The sequence below is a fragment of the Vulpes lagopus genome, chromosome 8, assembly GCF_018345385.1.
Source record: "Vulpes lagopus strain Blue_001 chromosome 8, ASM1834538v1, whole genome shotgun sequence".
In the NCBI taxonomy this organism is placed as follows: Eukaryota; Metazoa; Chordata; class Mammalia; order Carnivora; family Canidae; genus Vulpes; species Vulpes lagopus.
In genome coordinates, this window is record NC_054831.1 from 23,523,749 (window position 1) to 23,543,048 (window position 19,300).

At 41.0% G+C, this 19,300-nt stretch overlaps 1 protein-coding gene across 4 annotated transcripts in view; it reads left to right on the top strand.

Annotated features, from left to right (window-relative positions):
• MSRA (methionine sulfoxide reductase A) overlaps nt 1-19,300 on the top strand; it is a 426,296-nt gene that overhangs the window by 98,098 nt on the left and 308,898 nt on the right. The window lies entirely within an intron of this gene.

Consider the following 19,300-nt stretch of genomic DNA (forward strand, 5'->3'; position numbering starts at 1 on the left):
TATCCCTCATATTATCTGAGACCAACTGAAGAGGGAGTGTTGAGAAAAGAGAGGAAAGCTAATACAAGTTGAAAGTAAGATGCTTGCATCTTAATTTTAAGAGAACACAGAAAGCCAAATGCTTTCAGAAAAGGGCCCCTTCATGGAGTAATTTGCCTGGTATGGCATCACAGTTTGCTGTATAATTTCAGCCCTGTTACTATGGAAACCTGCTTTAGTGTAGCAGTGATTGTTAATCAGGATTTGTCGTTATTCCCCTTTCATCACGAGGCTCTATATCCTTATGGATTAAATCACAGTTCTCATTGACAATGGCATAGATCAAACATTATTGCCACACATAAAACCCTGGGCCGCTCCCTGTCATTTCCCCCCATTACCAGCAGCCGTGAATGCCAGCTGAAGTCTAACTTTTACAAGGAAATCAAGGCTCCTCTTGGCTCCTCTTGGCTCCTCTGCTGTCTACTCTTGTGACAGAATGCCAAGTAGAGGAGGAAGAGGGCTACTTCCATTTAGACTCACCCTGCACCTATGGGAACGGCAAGCATCATTTCATGTCATTGCCAACCTGAGCCTGCAGATACAAATCCAGGCGGGCAGTTTTTTCGTTGTGACCTCTGGCTTCTTCTTCCATCCTTTTTCTGTTAGCACATCGGGCATTTAACTGAACCCTCCCCCCCCCCCCCCCCCCCCCCAGTGCAGCCAGCTTTCCCTTTCTTTCTGATCGATCTTCTGGATTCCTAGCTGCTGCTTTTTCATAGGAAGGCTGTGTCAAGGCAGTGAGGCCAAACTACGACCGAGTTGTTGTGGCTGTTCGGTTGTAAACCAGGGAGTGTGGTGCAGCTTACAGGGCAGTGGTTTGCTTTTCTCACTTTGGAGAATTGGGTGATGACAATATCTGGATTTAGTAGTGCTAGATCGTCACCATCTTTATTGCAATCCGCTGGAAGGAATAGGAGAATGGCGACAACGACAACTCTCCCTACACAGTGGTTTAGGGCCCATCACCAGTCATAGTGCATCTTTGGATTGCTAATGAGTTTGTTTGGAAACAAAAACCTTTAAACTGGGCTGGTTAATACATAGCCTCTGGAGCTGGTCTGCCTGGGTTCCATTTCTGGCTCTCTTACTTATTAGCTGTGTGACCTTGGCAAGCCTTTTAACCTCTCTGAGCATCTGTGTAAAGCAAGAATACTAATAGTACCTACCTCATGGTCTTGAAGATTAAATAAGTGAATACTCCCAACATGCTCATACTAGTGACTGGCACATTCATTGTGAGTGCTGTATAGGTGTTTGTAAATAAACGAAAAAGAAACAACACTGTGCTTACATGTATTCAAAATATATTCCAGATCGGATTACCCAAATATTAGTGAGGTGTTGAAAACAGCACTCCCTTCCCCCTCTCATCTCATCCTCCCCCCTTCCTCTCTGCTTTCTCTTCTTCATCTCTGCAATGTGCCCAACCCCCAAGTATAATTCTGATTGGCTAAATTAATTCTGCAGCATCCTGCTGTGAATAATTATGTTGATCCAGTGTGTATTCTGATGCCTTTTTTTTTCCCTTTGCCTAAATTATAATGTGACAATTGCGGCTCACAGCTGGCTCATCAGAGGTGGGCAGTTTGGGAATTGGCGCATCTGAATGTGCTTCTCTGTTAACCCTCTGCCTTGATTGCTTAAGACAAGACATATGTAAACCCCATGATTATTGCCATTTGTTTGGACTTTGCAAAGACTCTGCCTTCAAACATAAAGCTGCTGGGTTTGTTTTGGGGGAGGGGGACATAGAGAAGTCCCCTCTTCCTCTCCCCTCCCCCCCTTTCCCTTTCAGACAATAAATAGCTGTCAGGCTTATGTCAAGGATGAAATTATAGGTGCACGTGAGGCCTTGATTACATTGTTTTGGAGAGATTGCTATTAGCATACTGAAATGAAGTCTAATTTTTCACTGACAGAGCTGAGTCAAAACTCAAGTGACAGAGGCAGGGCATAGGGTGTGAGGAAAGAAAGGTCCGACGGGAGCCCCAGTTCTATATCGGGCAGGCTTTTCCGTATTTAAAACAAACAACAAGAACACAATAATTAATGTGAAGAACACCTCGTTGGAAAAGAAAGGCCAGCTGATCAAGGATGAAAGAAGACATTTGGGTTAGATGAGGTTCTTTGTGAAATTACTGTGTGTGATGTTCAAGTGTATTTAATCCATTTTAAGGCAGCATCCAGATTATTAAGCGTATGTTTTAGCTGAAGAATGTACTGTCTTGATTTTTTATTTTGCTTGATGCCTGCATAATTCATTTCACACTGCCACGTCCCCCCCACCCCCTGCTCACATCCTCTGAAGATGCACGCTTATGATCACCCAATCTGCAGGGTGAGTGCCCTTGTTGTACTTCTGCTGTTTATACATTCTGATGATGTGAACATGTGGCTTGTTCATTTTCAAAATCCTTCATTTAAAGAAAAGTTCTTTGCATGTGATTCCCCTGAAATGATTTATGGAGTGGCATCTCATATGATGGTAGATTAATAATTATATATGTTTTATTATAACTGTCCCTGCTCACTGTGGTGGAAATTTAAAAATTATACACACATGCACATGCCCATACACACACACACACACACACACACACAGGCACACATACACACAGATACACCCATGCAGGGTGTGCGTGTGTATGTGTTTGTTTGTGTATAAAGGTTTTGAAACTGCAAGTACCTTGAAAGGTTATTCCATACCATTGCTTTATTATCACTGTTATTAAAGGGGAGAAAATGAAGATCTAGTGTGGAGGGAGAAAGAAGAGGATGTCCTCCAATTTGAAATCTTGTAACAGTGAAGAAAATTTGTAGACAGATCTATTTGTATTTATTTGGAATATTAATTTCAGTACCTACTAAATACAAGCCACTTCACTATAGTTATTGTGGGGATTTAGAGGTGAATTAGCAATGGTCTCTGCAGTTCAGGAATGGGTGGTCTGGACCGGAAGAGAACACATATGCCCACATTGCTCTAGTAGAGCAAAGCACAGTGGGATTGTGGAGGAAAAGCTGATAGTTGCTGTCCATTTGGCTGTTCAGATATACAAAAGAAAATTGAGGAAGTGGAGAGATCCTTGAAGGTTTAATGGAGGAGGTTGTATTTGAAGTGCAGGGAGAATTTAAACATGGAAATGGGAGAAAAATATCCCAAGCAGAGTGAGACACAGAAGCCAAAGCTGGGAACTAAACTGGTGAGAGGTCTGGTTTGGCTGGAGGTTCTCACCCCTGCCTGTGCTTTTACATGGCCTAACTGGTAGTAAAAATGCCTGCTGCCTGAAATCTATGGAGACAAAAGTAGATCAATGGCTGCCTAGGATGGGGGAGCTCTTACTGAGTATGAGGGTCCCTTTTTGGGGTGATGAAAATGTTCTACAATTGAATGTGGTGATAGTTGCACAACTCTGGATATGCTAAAAATCATTGAATTGTGTACTTTAAATGAATTGATTGTGTAGTATGTGAATTATAGCTCATCAAACCTATCTAACATTACTGTTGCCAGTAAAACATTACTGCTGCCAGGTTCCCATAGCAGACCCATGAGATCAGGATCTCAGGCCTCCTGTGATGGGTCCTCAGGTGACTGCTGTGTCAAGTGACGCTGAGCTGCAGCATGGGCTAGATAGGGGAGACACTGGGAGTTCAGGCTGGAGGGAGGGAGGTGGGCTTTATCGTACAGAGTCTCAGAGGTCATGTTGCAAGATCTGTGCTTCTACCAGCCAAAAAGAACCATTGTTAAGTTTTAAAGTAGGGGCTTGGCACATTTAGACTTTTTAAAAAAGGCTGCTCACAGGCAGTTTGAGGATGGTTTCTGGAAGTTAGGATGCCAGTGGAGGTTATCTGAGGTTATCAGGGAAGAGAGAGAGTGGCCCCCATCTATGCCAATGGGGAGTGGTTACAGTGAGAATGGAAAGTTAGGGACAATGGAGGGGATGCCTAGGAAGCAGAAGTGAGGCCCAATGACTGTCTGGACACGGGGCTAGCAGGAGAGGGGCTGAAGCATTTTTCTAGACTGTGTTTTGTGAAGGATAGGGGAGTGAGACCAGATGAGGAGTTGAGAGATGCAGAGAAGGGCAGCTTTGCAAGAAATGATGTGTAGTTTTGCATATGCTGGACTAAGCGACCATTAGTCCATCCACAAGCAGATGTCTGGCAAAGAGTTGGAAATATGGCTGTAGATTCCAGAAAAGAGGTAGGTCACAGAGCTTTGGGAGTCTGCAGACAGAAACTTTGTACGATCTGTTTCTACAAAGGCTCACTCACCTGGCTGTTGGCAGGAGGGCCCAGACCCTCATGATGTGGGTCTCACTGTTGGCTGCCCACGTATTCTTACATCATGGCAGGTAGCTCCCCTGGAGTTAGGTACCCAAAACTGAGCAAGTGAGAGGGTGAGACAGAAGTCAGTATCTTTTGTGACCTAGCCTGGGAAGTGGCATCCCATCTCTTCTGCAGGATGCTCTCCATTATGCAGAGCAGGGTGATACAGGGTTAGAGGGGGAACGCATGAGGTCGTGAGAACCTGGGCCTACCGGAGGGCATTCTGGAGACTGGTCACCACACTCTGAGTCCTGGCACTACAGAAGATTAAAGAACAAACAAACAAAAAAGTGTGGTCGGTCACTGACACCAGAGTTCCTGCAAAGGGAAGGGCCATCAGATGCAAGGCCAATACGAGCTCAAGTGCACGGAAGCATGTGTTGCAGTGAATGGAAGCATGGGCTCCCTGGTAGATTTGCTCATTCACTCAGCATGTGAGGGCACCCCTGTGTGTCAGAGGCGGGGAAACAAAAGAAACAAGACTCTGAATCTCTAGACTGTCCTTCGTGGGAGTTTGCTGTCCCCTGACTCTGAGGGGGTGGGGCAGAGATTCCTAGACCTCAACAGTTGTCCCCAGTGCCATGCCATGGTGCAGAGCTCCAAAGGGAGGTTATATAATTTCTGAGGGACTGGAAAAGGAAGTAAATTTTTTCATCATCTGCAGCCTTGCTGCCAGTGCCCATCCATCTTGGCATATTGCCAGGTGACCTCACTAAGGACACTGCCACAGAGGCTACCAGGAAGGGCTGCACGAGTGATCCCAGGCCAACATCACATCTAAGCCCAGGTAAGCCACAAACGAAGGTGGGAGTGGATGGAAAGGAATCTTTTCAGCTCGGCAGCATATTTGATTTTATTTTCATGAGGAGGAAAGGGGAAGTCTTTTTTCGAATAAGGATTACAGATAATATTCTATTTCTGGGAACACAGGGATGAGATGAAGCTTCTTAAATAGTGTGGCTTCTGATCCGTTTAAAAAATGTGTTAAAATTTATTCCCTAAAGAAATTCACCCTATTTTAACTTTGGGGCAGGGGCTGAAGCGTTTTTTTCTGAAATGGAAAAATGTTACTTTTAAAATTAAGAATAGGAATTTAATTGTATTTTAAAAATAACGAGTTCTAGATCTTTAGTTTGATTACAATTTGGTAAGATGAGGAGAGGTAATCACGGAAAAGCTCAAGTGGAGAAGCTGAAGTCTGAAGACTGAGTCTCAGGGAGAGGACGCTGCATGCACGAGGAGGGGAGGGAGCAGGTGATCCCAGAGTGCATTTGCTGGTGGGAAATTGTTTATACCAACTTCTGTCCTGCTTGGTCTAGACCCCCAGGGCTCCTTTAGTGCCCCTGCTGCAGGAAAGGAGGTCTCACCTTAGCTGCAACATCAACATGTCTATAGTACTTGCTAACTTCCCTTTTATTTTTTAAACTAAGAGGAAGTCTTGGGTAGGCTCAAATTTTGACATTGTTTGGTTTTCGTTGTATTTATTATATAGCTACCTTCTGTTTGTGGACAGTGATACTTGGCTTTCCATTTATGATGGTAGTGTGGAGTTCTCTTTGGAAAATAAATGGATATACATCTTAACAGTGGTTTACGTGAAAGATAATATGTAACTCATATTAAAGGTGGCAAAAATCATGAAGGTGGTAGTGAAATGACTAACAATTAGGAAATGATCCATGGGGCATGTTAGTTTGGCTTTGATTTATTTAGTCAAAAACTGGTTGTGTTAGCCATCTTGGGCTTCTGTAGGAAAGTAACACAGACTGAGCAGCTTAAACAACAGACATTAATTCCTGTCTGTTCTGGAGGCTGGAAAGTCTGAGATGAAGGGGCTGGCATGGTCTGATTCCTGGTAAGGGCCCTTTTCTGGTTCACAGATGACCGTCTTCTCTATGTGGTCCTCCCATGGTGAGAGAGCTCTGGTCTCTTCCTCTTCTTGAAAGAATGCTAATTGCACTTTGGGGACCCCACCCACATGACTTCATCCAAACCCAATCACCTCCTAAAGCCCTACCAATTAAGACCATCACATTGGGGGCCAGGACTTCAACATGTGATTTTTTTGTGAGGGGAATACAAACCTTGAGGGCATAGCATGGGTGTTGTGATATCTTAGTGTCATGGGAAATGGGGGAGCCGGGGTTGGCATCCTCACATCTAGAGTGTGTGGCTACTGGCAGATCATTCAGCTTAGTCTCCACATCTCTAAGGTGGGTTTGTGACATCTGTTCCTCTTCCTTCACGGGGGTCAGGGGAACCCCAAATGAGATAATATTTGTGCAGTTTGTGTCATTTAGGGCTGGGAAAATGACCCTCTGTTAAACTGACTTTTCATTATGCCAGGTGACAATTGAATAAGCCATTTTATGTTTTTATAGAAGTTTGGAAAATATTTAAGAATACACTGTAGAATAAGATCAAGTGTTACAGTGTAGTTTTGTCTTCTTGATATTAAGATGGTAATACTGATATCTAGGACTAACTCATTTTTATGTAAATGAAGAAAGTTATGACCTTCTCTCCCCTCTGCCGGCCCCCAACTTAACTTTTTCTACAGTTTCCTTAGCAGTCTGGCCAGTCATGTCCCCTTGTTCTCCAGTCTTAAGTTTATTAGGAATTTGCTCATGCTTGTTCATTCATTTTATTTTTCTCTTGTGAAAACAGTGGGTTCTGGATTGGGGAGTGTGTCTTTAAAATATATGTTATGTGTAGCTGTGGCCAGAGAGGGCAGGTTGCCCCTTCCTATGCTCTGGGGAGGGTGAGGCATGAGACTGGCTCACATTTGTTAAACCAGTTACCTCTTTCTTCCACCACCACTGTCTTTGGAGTTCCCACTCTGTGTCGAGTGACAGGAGAAATGAAGGCAGAGAGTAAGACCCAGAAGGGCAAGCACAGGGTCTTTTCTCTGAGAGCATCTGGCCACCCTTTGGCAGATATAAGAACAGCCTCCCCTGTGCCCACAAGTTAGGGAAGCCCTAGGTCACTACATTTTCCAGGACATACCAGTGTTTCTGGACCCTGTGGGTAAAGGAGACTCCTTGGTCTAGAATGGCAATTTTGTTGATAGGCAGGATTTATTTTTTTAGTTCTTTTTTTAAAAGTTTATTTATTTTAAAAATTTTATTTAAATTCAATTAATTAACATATAATGTATTATTTGTTTCAGAGGGAGAGGTCTATGAGTCATCAGTCTTATATAACACCCAGTGCTCATTCCATCACGTGCCCTTATTAATGCCTATCACCCAGTTACCCCCTCTACCACCCTCCTCCCCTCCAGCAACCCTCAGTCTGTTCCCTATGATTAAGAATCTCTTAAAAAAAAAAAAAACAAACCTCTTATGGTTTGTCTCTCTCTCTGATTTCGTCTTGTTTTATTTTTTCCTTTCTTCCCCCATGATCCTCTGTTTTGTTTCTTAAATTCCACATATGTGTGAGATCGGATGATAATAGGCAAGATTTTAAAAACAAGCCCATATTATTGATGATGACTTCTTATGAATTGGGAATATTTATTATTTATTTATTTATTTATTTATTTATTTACTTATTTACTTATTTACTTATTTATTTTTGTAGGGAGGCAGTTTTAAAAAAACACTGAGGTTTTTGCAGTCTTTCACTGTCAGTTTACAAATAGCGACATTCAGTCTGTTGGTAAGTGCTATGATTTCCTAGTGGATGTTGTTAAACCACTCTGGGAGGCTTTACCTTTCTTAGATTACGATTTCTCTGTTGGATTGGGGGAAAGAGTGCCCTAATGATACAGGAATGCTTTAATAAAAAGGTTCACTTAAATACGGAGGGAATGCCTAGAGCTGAGTAAAAATGCAGAAAAGCTCTCTCAGTGAGTAATCTGCCAAAAAGGAAAAATGGAGCTTGGTGTGGTTTTTAGAATGTCCTTTGTCCTTCTGGCTTCTGAGAGCTCTTTTCAGATGAAGGAAGTGGCTGATACAGAGATGTTGCTAATTACTTCTGTGAAGGAAGTGAAACAGTGCGACCAGCCCAGAGCAAAGACCAGAGCAACTTTAGAGAGAAAACCAGTCTGTCATATTTGTACAAATATGTGCACTTCAATGATAATTACCATAGTCATTGTTTACTATTGCTACACTATATTAATTATCTATTCAATGATAATTAAATACATAATTCTAAACACCATCCCCAAACAAATTACCTTTTATCAATTGAAACAAACCAATTAAAAATTTCAAAATGCAACCATGTAATCAACAGCTTAATACATGTTAATTATGACCAAAATTTCAATTAATGTGTTAATATATGACCTCAAATCTCCAGAAACAAACAATGAAAAAAGCAGCCTCACATAGCAATTATGGCCTCATTTGATTGACAGATATCTGTGAGTATGTTTTTGTGTCTGACTTGGTAATTTGACTTATATCAAAAAAGCCGGCCTATTCCTCTGCTGTTCTGAAGTCGCTGCATGAAAAGCACACAGGGTTTTGAAACAGGGTTTTGAAAGCTCTCTTCTCTTCAGCTCCTGCATTGTCTCTTTCCTGCACTTGTATTTCTTTAGTGCATTGTTTCTTTAGTGCATCCCAGGAGCCTGTAGGGTGGTTAGCAGAGACTGTGATCCCTTCATTTTATGGATGGGTAAGGTGTGGAACCGGCAGGTTCATGCAGCATTCTGAACACAATGGTGGAGGTGATTTCAGGGAGTGCAAAGCAGCATGTACGTGGATGTGTTTGGAGGGCAGAGTGGATAAGACATGGTTGTAATCCATCACATAATATTTATTCCAGGTGAGGACCATAATAAGGAAGATTAGAGCAGGAAGGAATCATGCCTAGGGGTGTCAGGAAGGGCCTCTTGGTGGCTTGATGGATAGAAAGGACTTAGATAGGAAGAGATTGGGGGTGGACAACATTCTAGCAGAAGGAAGGGATTAGAGTTTTTGCATGGAGTCAGGATACAAGTTTGGCTAGAACTTAGAGTTGTTGGAGACAAGCAATGGTGAGATAAGTTAAATTGGGAAGATGAATCTATGAATCTTATTTTTAACTGCATGTGCTCCTTGGTAAGAAGACTGTGTTTAACCTGAAGTCAAGGATGAGGTCATTTACAGGGTTACCTGGCCTTTTTATCTGACTTAAAATTTGCAGCATAACTTCACATGTTGGTGTCCCATCACTTGACCCTTATTTCCTTGGTTTCTTATGATCAGTTCATTGTAGGGACTTTGTTTATTCAAAATAGAATGGGGGGTGCTTCTAAAGTAGTTCTTTAAAATTTTTTTTAAAAAATATATATTTATTTTGAGAGAGAGAAAGAGTAGGGGAAGGGGCAGAGGGAGAGGGAGAGAAACAGACTCCCTGCTGAGCATGGACTCACCCCCTCCTTCCTCCCTGACATGGGACTTGATTCCAGGACCCTGATGTCATCACCTGACCCAAAAATCAAGAGTTGGATGCTTAACCAACTGAGCCACCCAGGCACCCCTTAAGTTCTTTTTTAAGTAAACTCTGTGCTCAATGTTGGGCTCAAACTCATGACCCTGAGATTAAGAGTTGCATGCTCTACCAACTAAGCCAGCCAGGCACCCCTAAAATAGTTCTTCTAAAAAAATGTACATATCTCTACTCTGAAACATGGCTAACTTAACTGCCCTGGCAGTTATTATGTGCTGTTAAGTTGTGAGCATATTTTTTGTGTGTTGAAGTAGAAATCCCCTTGAAAATTCAGCAAATTGGACTTCAGTTTGGAAAGGATAGATGAAGAATAGAAGTCTCTGTGTGTAAATAAATGTATATATGTGTATATATAAAAACATGATAATACATATGCACATATAAACACATATACATATGTATGTGTATATAAATAAATAAAATTGGATTGAGTCATAAAAATATAAATATATCAAATGTAAAATCTATTAGAGAAGGAGATTGTTTTTATGACTCAGAAGGGAGGTGTAATAAAGAGGTATTTTTAAGATCAAGAACTAGTGTGTGTCAATTTCTTTTGCCCAAGTCCTCATCTTCTTGACAGAAAGATGAGTCACTGGATTTGAATCATAAGGCTGTAAAGAATCCTGGGGCAAACTTATTTTAGGCTGGATACTTAGAAACATTGGTGAAATCAATGATTAGGTATCTGGGTGGGTTGGGGAATCATCAAAACAAATATTTCTCTTCAATTTTTTAGAATCCGTGGGTCTCCTGCTGAGTACAGAAGTGTATTTTTAAAAAACATCACAAAAGGATAAGTTCTCTATAATCCAGTTATATGAGGTACCTAGAGTAGTTAAATTCACAAAGACAAGAAGTAGAATGGTGGCTGCTAGGGGCTGGGGGGAGGAGGAATGGAGAGTTTATGTTTACTGGGGACAGACTTTTAGTTTGGAAAGATGAGAAAATTCCGGAGATGGGTGGCGCTGATGGTTGCACAACCATGGGGGTGTATTTAATGCTGCTGCACTGCACTCTGCAGAATGGTTAAAGTGGTAGATTTCATGTTGTGTGTATTTTACTACAATTTAAAAAACGAATGGATGATTTTATTCAGAATGGAAACCTGAGAAATTGGCATGGCTAGACTGTTGTTGCCTGGTATGAAAGCACTGATAAGCCATGAGGTGAGGCAAGAAGGCAATGGAGCTTTCTTCCAATGGGATTGTTCTTTCTACCATGTCTTCTGCCTTCATTTCCCTCCTAATAACTAATCTCGTCTTTCTTACTTACCTACTGTGTACATTTCCCCTGTCATTTCTCCATTTACTCAGTCTATTTTTACCCTCTCACCTTTGCTCTTCTTTACCCTTGGAGAATGCTCACACCAGCATCTTTCTTCTGCTCCAGTCTTTTAGTCTCTTTTTCTCTTCTTAAGGCATAAGATCAACAATATGGGTAGAGATCTAGTGATGGCTCTTCTTGGCTGAAAGGTAGGGGTCTGATGTTGTCGTTTCCCACAGCGACAGCAGTCAATAGCACAAGGGAGGATGTTGCTGACCATGAGAAAGGCACATTAAATGCTTTGGCTGCTTTTACCATAATGAAGAGTGTGCTATGGTGTTCCTAAATATACTTCTGGAAAAAGCAAGTGAAACAGATGTAGAAAAAATTGGAGAAAGAGGACATAAAATTAGTTTTGAATCTTGTAGTCTCAGTTTCAATCTAAAACTCATTTTATTTAAGGATCAAGGTTTTAGGATGCTTCTTGTTGACTTCATTAATTACAAATTATTGAGATGTTTAACATCCTATAGAAAGAAACACAACAGTGGTATTTTGGCCATTTTCCTGTGGGTGGTCAATGTCTTATAGTCTAAGTTTAAGTCAGAACCACTGAGTCTGTACTTTCAGAGATAGCGAGGAGAGGAAATACTAGTTTGGAATCCTCAACATAATGTAGGCTTCATCTGTTGAAAGTAGACTGCAAGGGGTAAAGCCTGATCTTCTTGATGGGTGAGAAACAGTCAAAACAAATTTACTAATTAAATTTCTATGGGTGGGGACACTTGCTTTCAAATCTTGCAGAAGAGTAGCCATCTTACCAAGGTTAGAGTAGATGTGACCATCCAATTAAAAGAACTAGCTAGTAAGATACTACTAAAATATGCTTCAATAAAATGTAAGCCTTCAAGGCCATATTTATGTTTTATAGGAATAAATTCCATTTTAAATAGAACAATTCACTTATTTCGTGTGAAATAATGTTAAAGCATGGGTCAGACCTATTAATTGTTGGAAGGTTATCTTAAGAAAATTACTTATGTGTTGAAAAAGATTTTAATTTTTTTTTTCTTGGAAATAGTGATCTATTGTTTCTGTGGAAATTGGGACCATGGTCTTTAAATGCTCTGCAATGTTGATTCACAAAAGCTTAACATTATCTATTTAAATACCACAGGTACTGTAAAGCTTAGTGTGAAGGCTAATTTTAATAGAGTTTGATTCTTATATGTATATGTACTGTATTATCTTAAATTCACATTTTGAGAGAGCAAGCTAATTTTATGATTAACAGAATCATTAAAAAGATCTTTTTATTCTAAGCTTGCCAAAGGGTCCTGTATTTAAAAAATCATACCCACACTGGATTTGGTCTAATGACAAAAGGAAATATAAAGAAACATTGAAGTTTCTTTTTCTTTTTCTTTTCTTTTTTTTTTTTTTTTTTAAGTAGACTTGTGTTGGTAGAGATATTGGTGATGAAATTCAGAATGTATTTTGTTCCCATTTAAGAGAGAGCAGGGGCGCTTGGGTGGTGTAGTCAGTTAAGCATCCTGCTCTTGGTTTTGATTCAGGTTGTGATCTCAGGGATGTGACCTCAGGATCATGAGATCGAGCCCCTTTTTGAGGCCCACATCAAGCCCTATATTGGGCTGTGTGCTCATCAGGGAGTCTGCTTGAGATTCCCTCTCCCTCTTTGCCCCCACCCTGCACAACTCTCTCTCTAAAATAAATCTTTAAAAAGGAAAGAGAACAAATGAGTAAATTTAATGATGTGTTGAGATCAGAGTTTATACTATGGATGAAGGAGGGACACAAATATGGAAAAGGGGGAATGTAAGGAAGAATCTCATAATATTAGTTTTGAGTCAAAATATCAGTATGAGTTGATATTATATACACACAGAGACTAGTTGTAATTACTGTAAGAGACTAGAAGCCATGTCATGCCACTAGTAATGAGCATCTCTAATGCCCAAATCTTGATTTCTAGATTCCATATTCCAGTGAAAGAAACCATTGGAGGAATTAAGCCTGAGATATTTGGTTTTGCCTGAAGCAAGGAAGTGCTGGCAGACTGATGAGGTCGAGTCAAAGGACCAACTGAGAGGGACTTTCACTGGCCAAACTTGGAACCATTGCAGCATCAAGCAGAACTTTGATGATCATGGTTATAGCATATTAAATTTTAAAAAACTTATGAGTCCACAGTGATGAGGGAGAGTCAAGAAGGTGGAAGTAGGGAGAAGTTCTGCAGAGATGAAGGTTAGGTAACAAATGAACAAGGAATTATGGAGTTAAAAAATCATCAGTTTGTAATACCAGTGTAATCATGGACTCAGGATGGATGCTAAAACCATTGGGAGAAAGATTGTTGATGGTGAAGAACAATGTTCTCATGTTCTTCAGGTATCACTCCACAGATTATTTAAGAGAAGGCAATGTTGGGTGTCAACACATTAACCAAATGGTCAAGGTTGGCATCCCAAATAGTGAGAGTCCTGATGTGATGGGGGGGGGGGTGTCCCTGACTTCCACAAGATTGGTCCTGACTCCTTAAGTGATTTAATGTCATAAAGAACAGAGAGAAATGCATATACTGTTTCAGATTAGGGGAGTGTCAGGAGAAATAACAGCCAACTGCAATGAATGGAACTTGGTTGGATTCTGGATCAAAACAAAAAAACAAACAAAATAAAGGGCATTTGTGAAACAAGTGCAGAAATTTGAGTTTGGGCTTTATGTTGTCTGATAATATTGAATTAATGTTCATTTTTTAAAAAGGCATGCTTAGATAGGAGAAGATCCTTGTTCTTCATTTATTTTTCAGAAGTTCCTTTTCCTTGATGGAATTATTGCTAAAGTAATTTTATGATGTCTTAAGTCCACTTTTGTATAGCGAAAGGGCAAACTTTTGTATTTATACATGTGTGTGCATGTGAGAGAGTGAGAGAGAAGATTTGCCAAGCTGCTAATAGTTGATGAACCTGGGTGAGGAGTATATAAGTGTTCGGTATACTATTGTTTTAACATTTCTGTAGGTTTGAAATTTTTCAAAATGAAAAAATTACAAGTAGGTAAAAAAGATAACCCATTAGTCTTTTTTTTTCCCCACACAGAAACATAAGATATGATGCTAGCAAGGGGTCTGGGAAATAGTTTCCAACAGGACCAGTATATTCTTTCTCTACCCGCCCTCACCATGGAAAATGTGAATGCTGATGCATTTCTATTGAATAGTGGGTAAGGGGGTGGAATTTTCTAGTAATACAGTTGTACTTATTTTCCTCTGGTTCTGTATCAGTCACCTTAGTTCTTTATAAAATTGGGAGATTTTTTATATGTTAGATCAAATTCATTTTTCCCAGTGAATTCTGGTAACAAAGGAATTACTAAGAATGCTCTCATTTATGGAATGCCTCCTCTCTGCTTGAAGATGTGCTGTTTTTTTTTTTGTTTGTTTGTTTTTGTTTTTGTTTTTTTACTGTAATTGTCTCCATCCTCCATTGTCTCCATGTTATGATGAGCAAATAGGCTCCACATGGTCAGTGCCTTTAACAAGGTCATGTGGTGAATAAGGTGTCAATTTGAGATTTAAATCCAATTCTGTCTGACTCTGGTGTTTTTACATATTCATCTTGCAACATCAGGCTGCTGGTACCTGAAAGTCAGTGGCTTCAAATAGTTTCCAAAGTGATGACATTTTTTTGAGAAAATTCATGGTCGTAAAGATCAAGTTAATACTTCGAATTGTGTGGTACTGGAGTTTAAGTAAGGGGACAATGGAAATGGAGTTGTACCCTGATTAAGAAGTCCTGGCACCAGGGGGCGCCTGGGTGGCTCAGTCTTTTGAGCATCTGATTCCTGGTTTCAGCTGGGATTGTGATCTCAGGACTGTGGGATCCAGCCCCATCTGGAGTGCTGCATTGGGCTCCACACTCAGCAGGGAGTCTGCTTGAGATTACCTCCTTCTGCCCCTCACCCCATGAGTGTGTGTACTCTCTCTCTCAATAAATAAATAAATCTTAAAAAAAAAAAAAAAAAGCATTCCTGGCACTCGTTCCAGTTCTGTCCCTGTCTAGCAGTGTGATGTGGAGGCCTTAGTCTTCTTGGATATATGTAATCACTGGTTGGCCTAGTTGATATCTCTATTGACTTGAGGAATTAAAATAGCATGATACTTGCAAAGAATTTCTTTTTTTTTTCGTTTTATTTATTTATGACAGTCACAGAGAGAGAGAGAGGCAGAGACACAGGCAGAGGGAGAAGCAGGCTCCATGCACTGGGAGCCCGACATGGGATTCGATCCCGGGTCTCCAGGATCGCGCCCTGGGCCAAAGGCAGGCGCCAAACCGCTGCGCCACCCAGGGATCCCCTTGCAAAGAATTTCTAAAAAAAATCACTGTGGCTGAAATAAGGCTTAGAGGTGAGGCTGATGAAGAAGGTTTGGGAGTATGCAGTGGTGGGAGATGGCTGCAGAGAGATGCAGGGCTCAGCTGTTGGGGTCTGGAAGCCATCTCTTAGAGTTCCAAGTAATTATAGGTCAAATGATGGTTCTTGTAGGTTTTTTTTTTCCACTCCAAAAATTTAATAGTCATTCTTTAATATCATTAAATATTAGAGTCAAATTTTCCTCACTTGTACTTTGTTCAAGTCAGGATCGAAAGAAGACCCATAGATTGCAATTGTTTGGTAACTCTCTTTCTTTCTCTCCCTCTTTCCTCTCTTTAATAACAGCTTTATTGAGATATAATTCATATATTTTACAGTATACATATATTTAAAGTATACAATGCAATGCCACACAGTTGTACAAACATCACCACAATCAATTTTAGAACATGTTGTGACCCCAAAAAGAAACCCGTGCTTGTTAATAGTCAATTCCTCATTTCCTCTCAACTCACCCGTAGGCCTAGGCAAATACGAATCCATTTTCTGTCTCTGTGGATTTGTCCGCTGGGGACGTTTCATATAAATGAAGTGAAATCATAAAATATGTGGTCTTTTGTCATCTTCCACTTAGCATAAGTTTTCAGGGCTCATCCATGTTGTAGCATATGTAAGTACTTTACTCCTTTTTATTGCTGAATAATATTCCATTGATGGACATTTGGGTTGGTTCTACTTTTTGTCTATTATGAATAATGCTGCTATGGTCATTTGCATACAAGTTTTTTGTGTGGACGTTTGTTTTAATTTCTTTTGTGTATATCTAGGAATGGAATTGTTGGGTTATGTGGTAACTCTATGTTTCACATTTTGAGGAACTGCCAGCCTGTTTTCCTGCACCATTTTACAACCCCACCAGCATTGTGTTCCATCAGCAGAGGGGTCCAATTTCTCTACATCCTACCCAATGTTTATTATTATCCGTCTTTTTTATTATAGGCATCCTAGTGGGTCTGAGGTGATACCTCATGATACTTTTTTTTTTTTTTAGATTTTATTTATTTATGAGAGACATACACACACAAATGCAGAGATATAGGCAGAGGGAGAAGCAGGCTCCCTGTGGTGGAGCCTGATGTGGGACTCGATCCCAGGAGCCTGGGATCATGACCCGAGCCAAAGGCAGACGCTCAAACATTGAGCCACTCAAGTGTCCCCCTCATTATACTTTTGATTTGCATTTCCCTGGTGGCCCTTGGAGGGCGGTAGAGTGGCATTATCTGGTATAGATTTTACAATGATTACTCTTACTGCATTGTAGAAGATGGATTAGATGGGTACAGGAGATAAATAGGTAAAAGATGACAGTAGAGAGACAAAGGTAGTCGTAGTGAGGATGGTGAGACATAAAGGATCACAGGGGTAGCTAAGAAGTACAGTTTGTAGTAATTTGTGACTGATTTTATGTGGGGGTTGGGGAGTGCTTACAACTGGATTTCCTGTATGGGCAGCTGGGTTTAGCGGTTGATGCCATTCATTGACATAAGGGTCAGAGCAGGGTGGAGGGAAGAGTGATGTGTTTAGATTTGGATGGGTTGAGTCTGATGGGAAGTGCTTACTGTCAAGAGAAGACATTTGGAGAGATCTCTGGACTGTGGTGCATCTGCTATATGGTTAAGGAAGTACAAGGGGAACTAGAGGTATAATACCCCTTTTCCATCCTCAAGGAGGGGAGATATGGAAAGGAAAGCAAGGCCTTCTCTGTGCCAGTCTCCAGTACTTGGTACGTGAGCACAGAGATGACAAGGACCCTGCCCTCAGGGTTCCATAGCATTCTAGTGGGAGGGAGAGGGAATAGGAAGAATGAAGGAGATAGGAGGAGAGGGGGGAGAGAGAGAGATGGTATAGATAACACAGCATCTGTGAAAATCCACTCATTCAGTTAGTATTTATTGAGTGTCTACTATGTTCCAGGTGCTGTTCTAGGCACTGGGGATCCAGCAGAGAACAAAGATAAAAAATTTTGTCATCGTGGATTTTAAATTCATGTGGGGTTTCCAGACTATAAACATTAAGTAACTACATATTATGTTAGAAGGTTATAAAACAAGGAAAACCTAAAATTATGAGGGGGTGGGAATGTGGTACAGTGACGTAGGGGATGGTGGTGATATAGTTTTAAGTAGAATGACCAGATATGAGGAGAGTCATTTGAGCAAAGATTTGAAGGTGGTAGGGGAGAGTGCCATGTAAATGTGTAGGAGAAGGACATTCTACACAGGGAATGAAGGTGCAGAGGTCCCAAGGCAGGATTGTGCCCAGGAAGTTCAAGGAACAGCTAAAGGTCAGTGTAGCCAGAGTAGAGTGAGGGGAAGATAGAGTAGTAGATGAGTTCAGGGAGAGGGGGCTTGAGGGGTTGGGTAGGGAAGAGGGGTAGGTGCCAGATTATGTGAGTTATTATGGGCCACTGTAAGGAGTTTGACTTCTGCTCTGAGATAGGAATTTATTGGATTTGATTTAAGGGCTTGAAAGTATCACCCTGGCTATTGTACAGAGAGTTTATTGAGATGGAGATGGCCGAAGTAGAATCAGGGAGGCCAGTTAGAGAGATTCGTGCAGTAATTCTGGTGAGAGACAGTGATGGCTTGGGCCAACATGACAAGTAGTGGTTGGATTCTGGATTCACTGTGAAGGTACAGTGACAGATTGGTTGTGGGCTTTGTGACCCAAGGGAGGAGTCAATGATGATCCCTTTGATAGCCTGAGCCAGGGGAAGGAGAGGGATGGCACTGAGAGAGGATGACCGCCCAGGAGAAGATTTGGGCAGAAGGTTTGCCCACTGCATTTGCCATGTCTAGTGCAGGTCTAAGTACAGATGCCGGGCCAGTTGGGGTGGCCTGAGCAATCAGACCACAGGGGTGAGGAGTTCCGGCAGATGCTTGAACCAGAGATCTAACTGTGGAGCATGTTCCCACCCCTGCAGGCAGGGTCACAGAACCCATATGGATCATATTCCTTGTAGGAGAAGAGGGTTAGCAAGAGGACAAGCTCTGCATTTCTTTCCCTACCTCTTCATAACCAAATTTGAGATGGTTCAGGTGGGATGCAGTGACCTCTAAACTCTCCAGGTCTCAGATGCAAGAATCAGGTGGGCCTGCAGACCCTTGGTCCTGAGGTGCATGTGAAAGGATCTTAACTCTCATTTCTGGAGCCTTGTGGTGCTTTTTCCATTTACCTTTTTGAAAAATTCAGAGAAGTACATTTCTGGTTCTTGCTCCATATAGGATTCAGTAAAAGAACTCTAATTCCTTCAATTTATTGAAATTTGTTCCAGGATAACATCTCTGTCAAAGCTCTTTAGTAAAGCAGATTTGTATGTATGTGTGTGGTGGGGAAACTGGAGAGAGGTTGCCTCTTCTAAGGCAGAATTTGATTGGCATTGCCTCTTAAAATCGTTATTCCTGGCAAAAATCTTCCTAACATGCTATTTGGATATAAAGAATGGGGGAACTGTATTCCATGAAAAGATACACTGGTAGAAAAGTGGCTCTGGCTACTTAACTAATTTTTTTTTTTTAGGAAATGCATTTGTAATTTTAGAATATTCTTAATGGACATTTCACTGGTAAATTTGGCAAAAAATGCCTGTAAAATTTTACTTGGTTTTTCCCAGGAAGATACCGTTAGAACTTAAGGTCTTTTGAAACGCTTTAGAAACACTAGTCAGTATAATGCCTTGCAGGGTGTTAAAATCAAGTGCTTGTCTTTGTGTTCTTTGCATTTTGTCAGTTGAAAATGTGCAGAAAAGTCCATCTGAAATTCTCTTTGG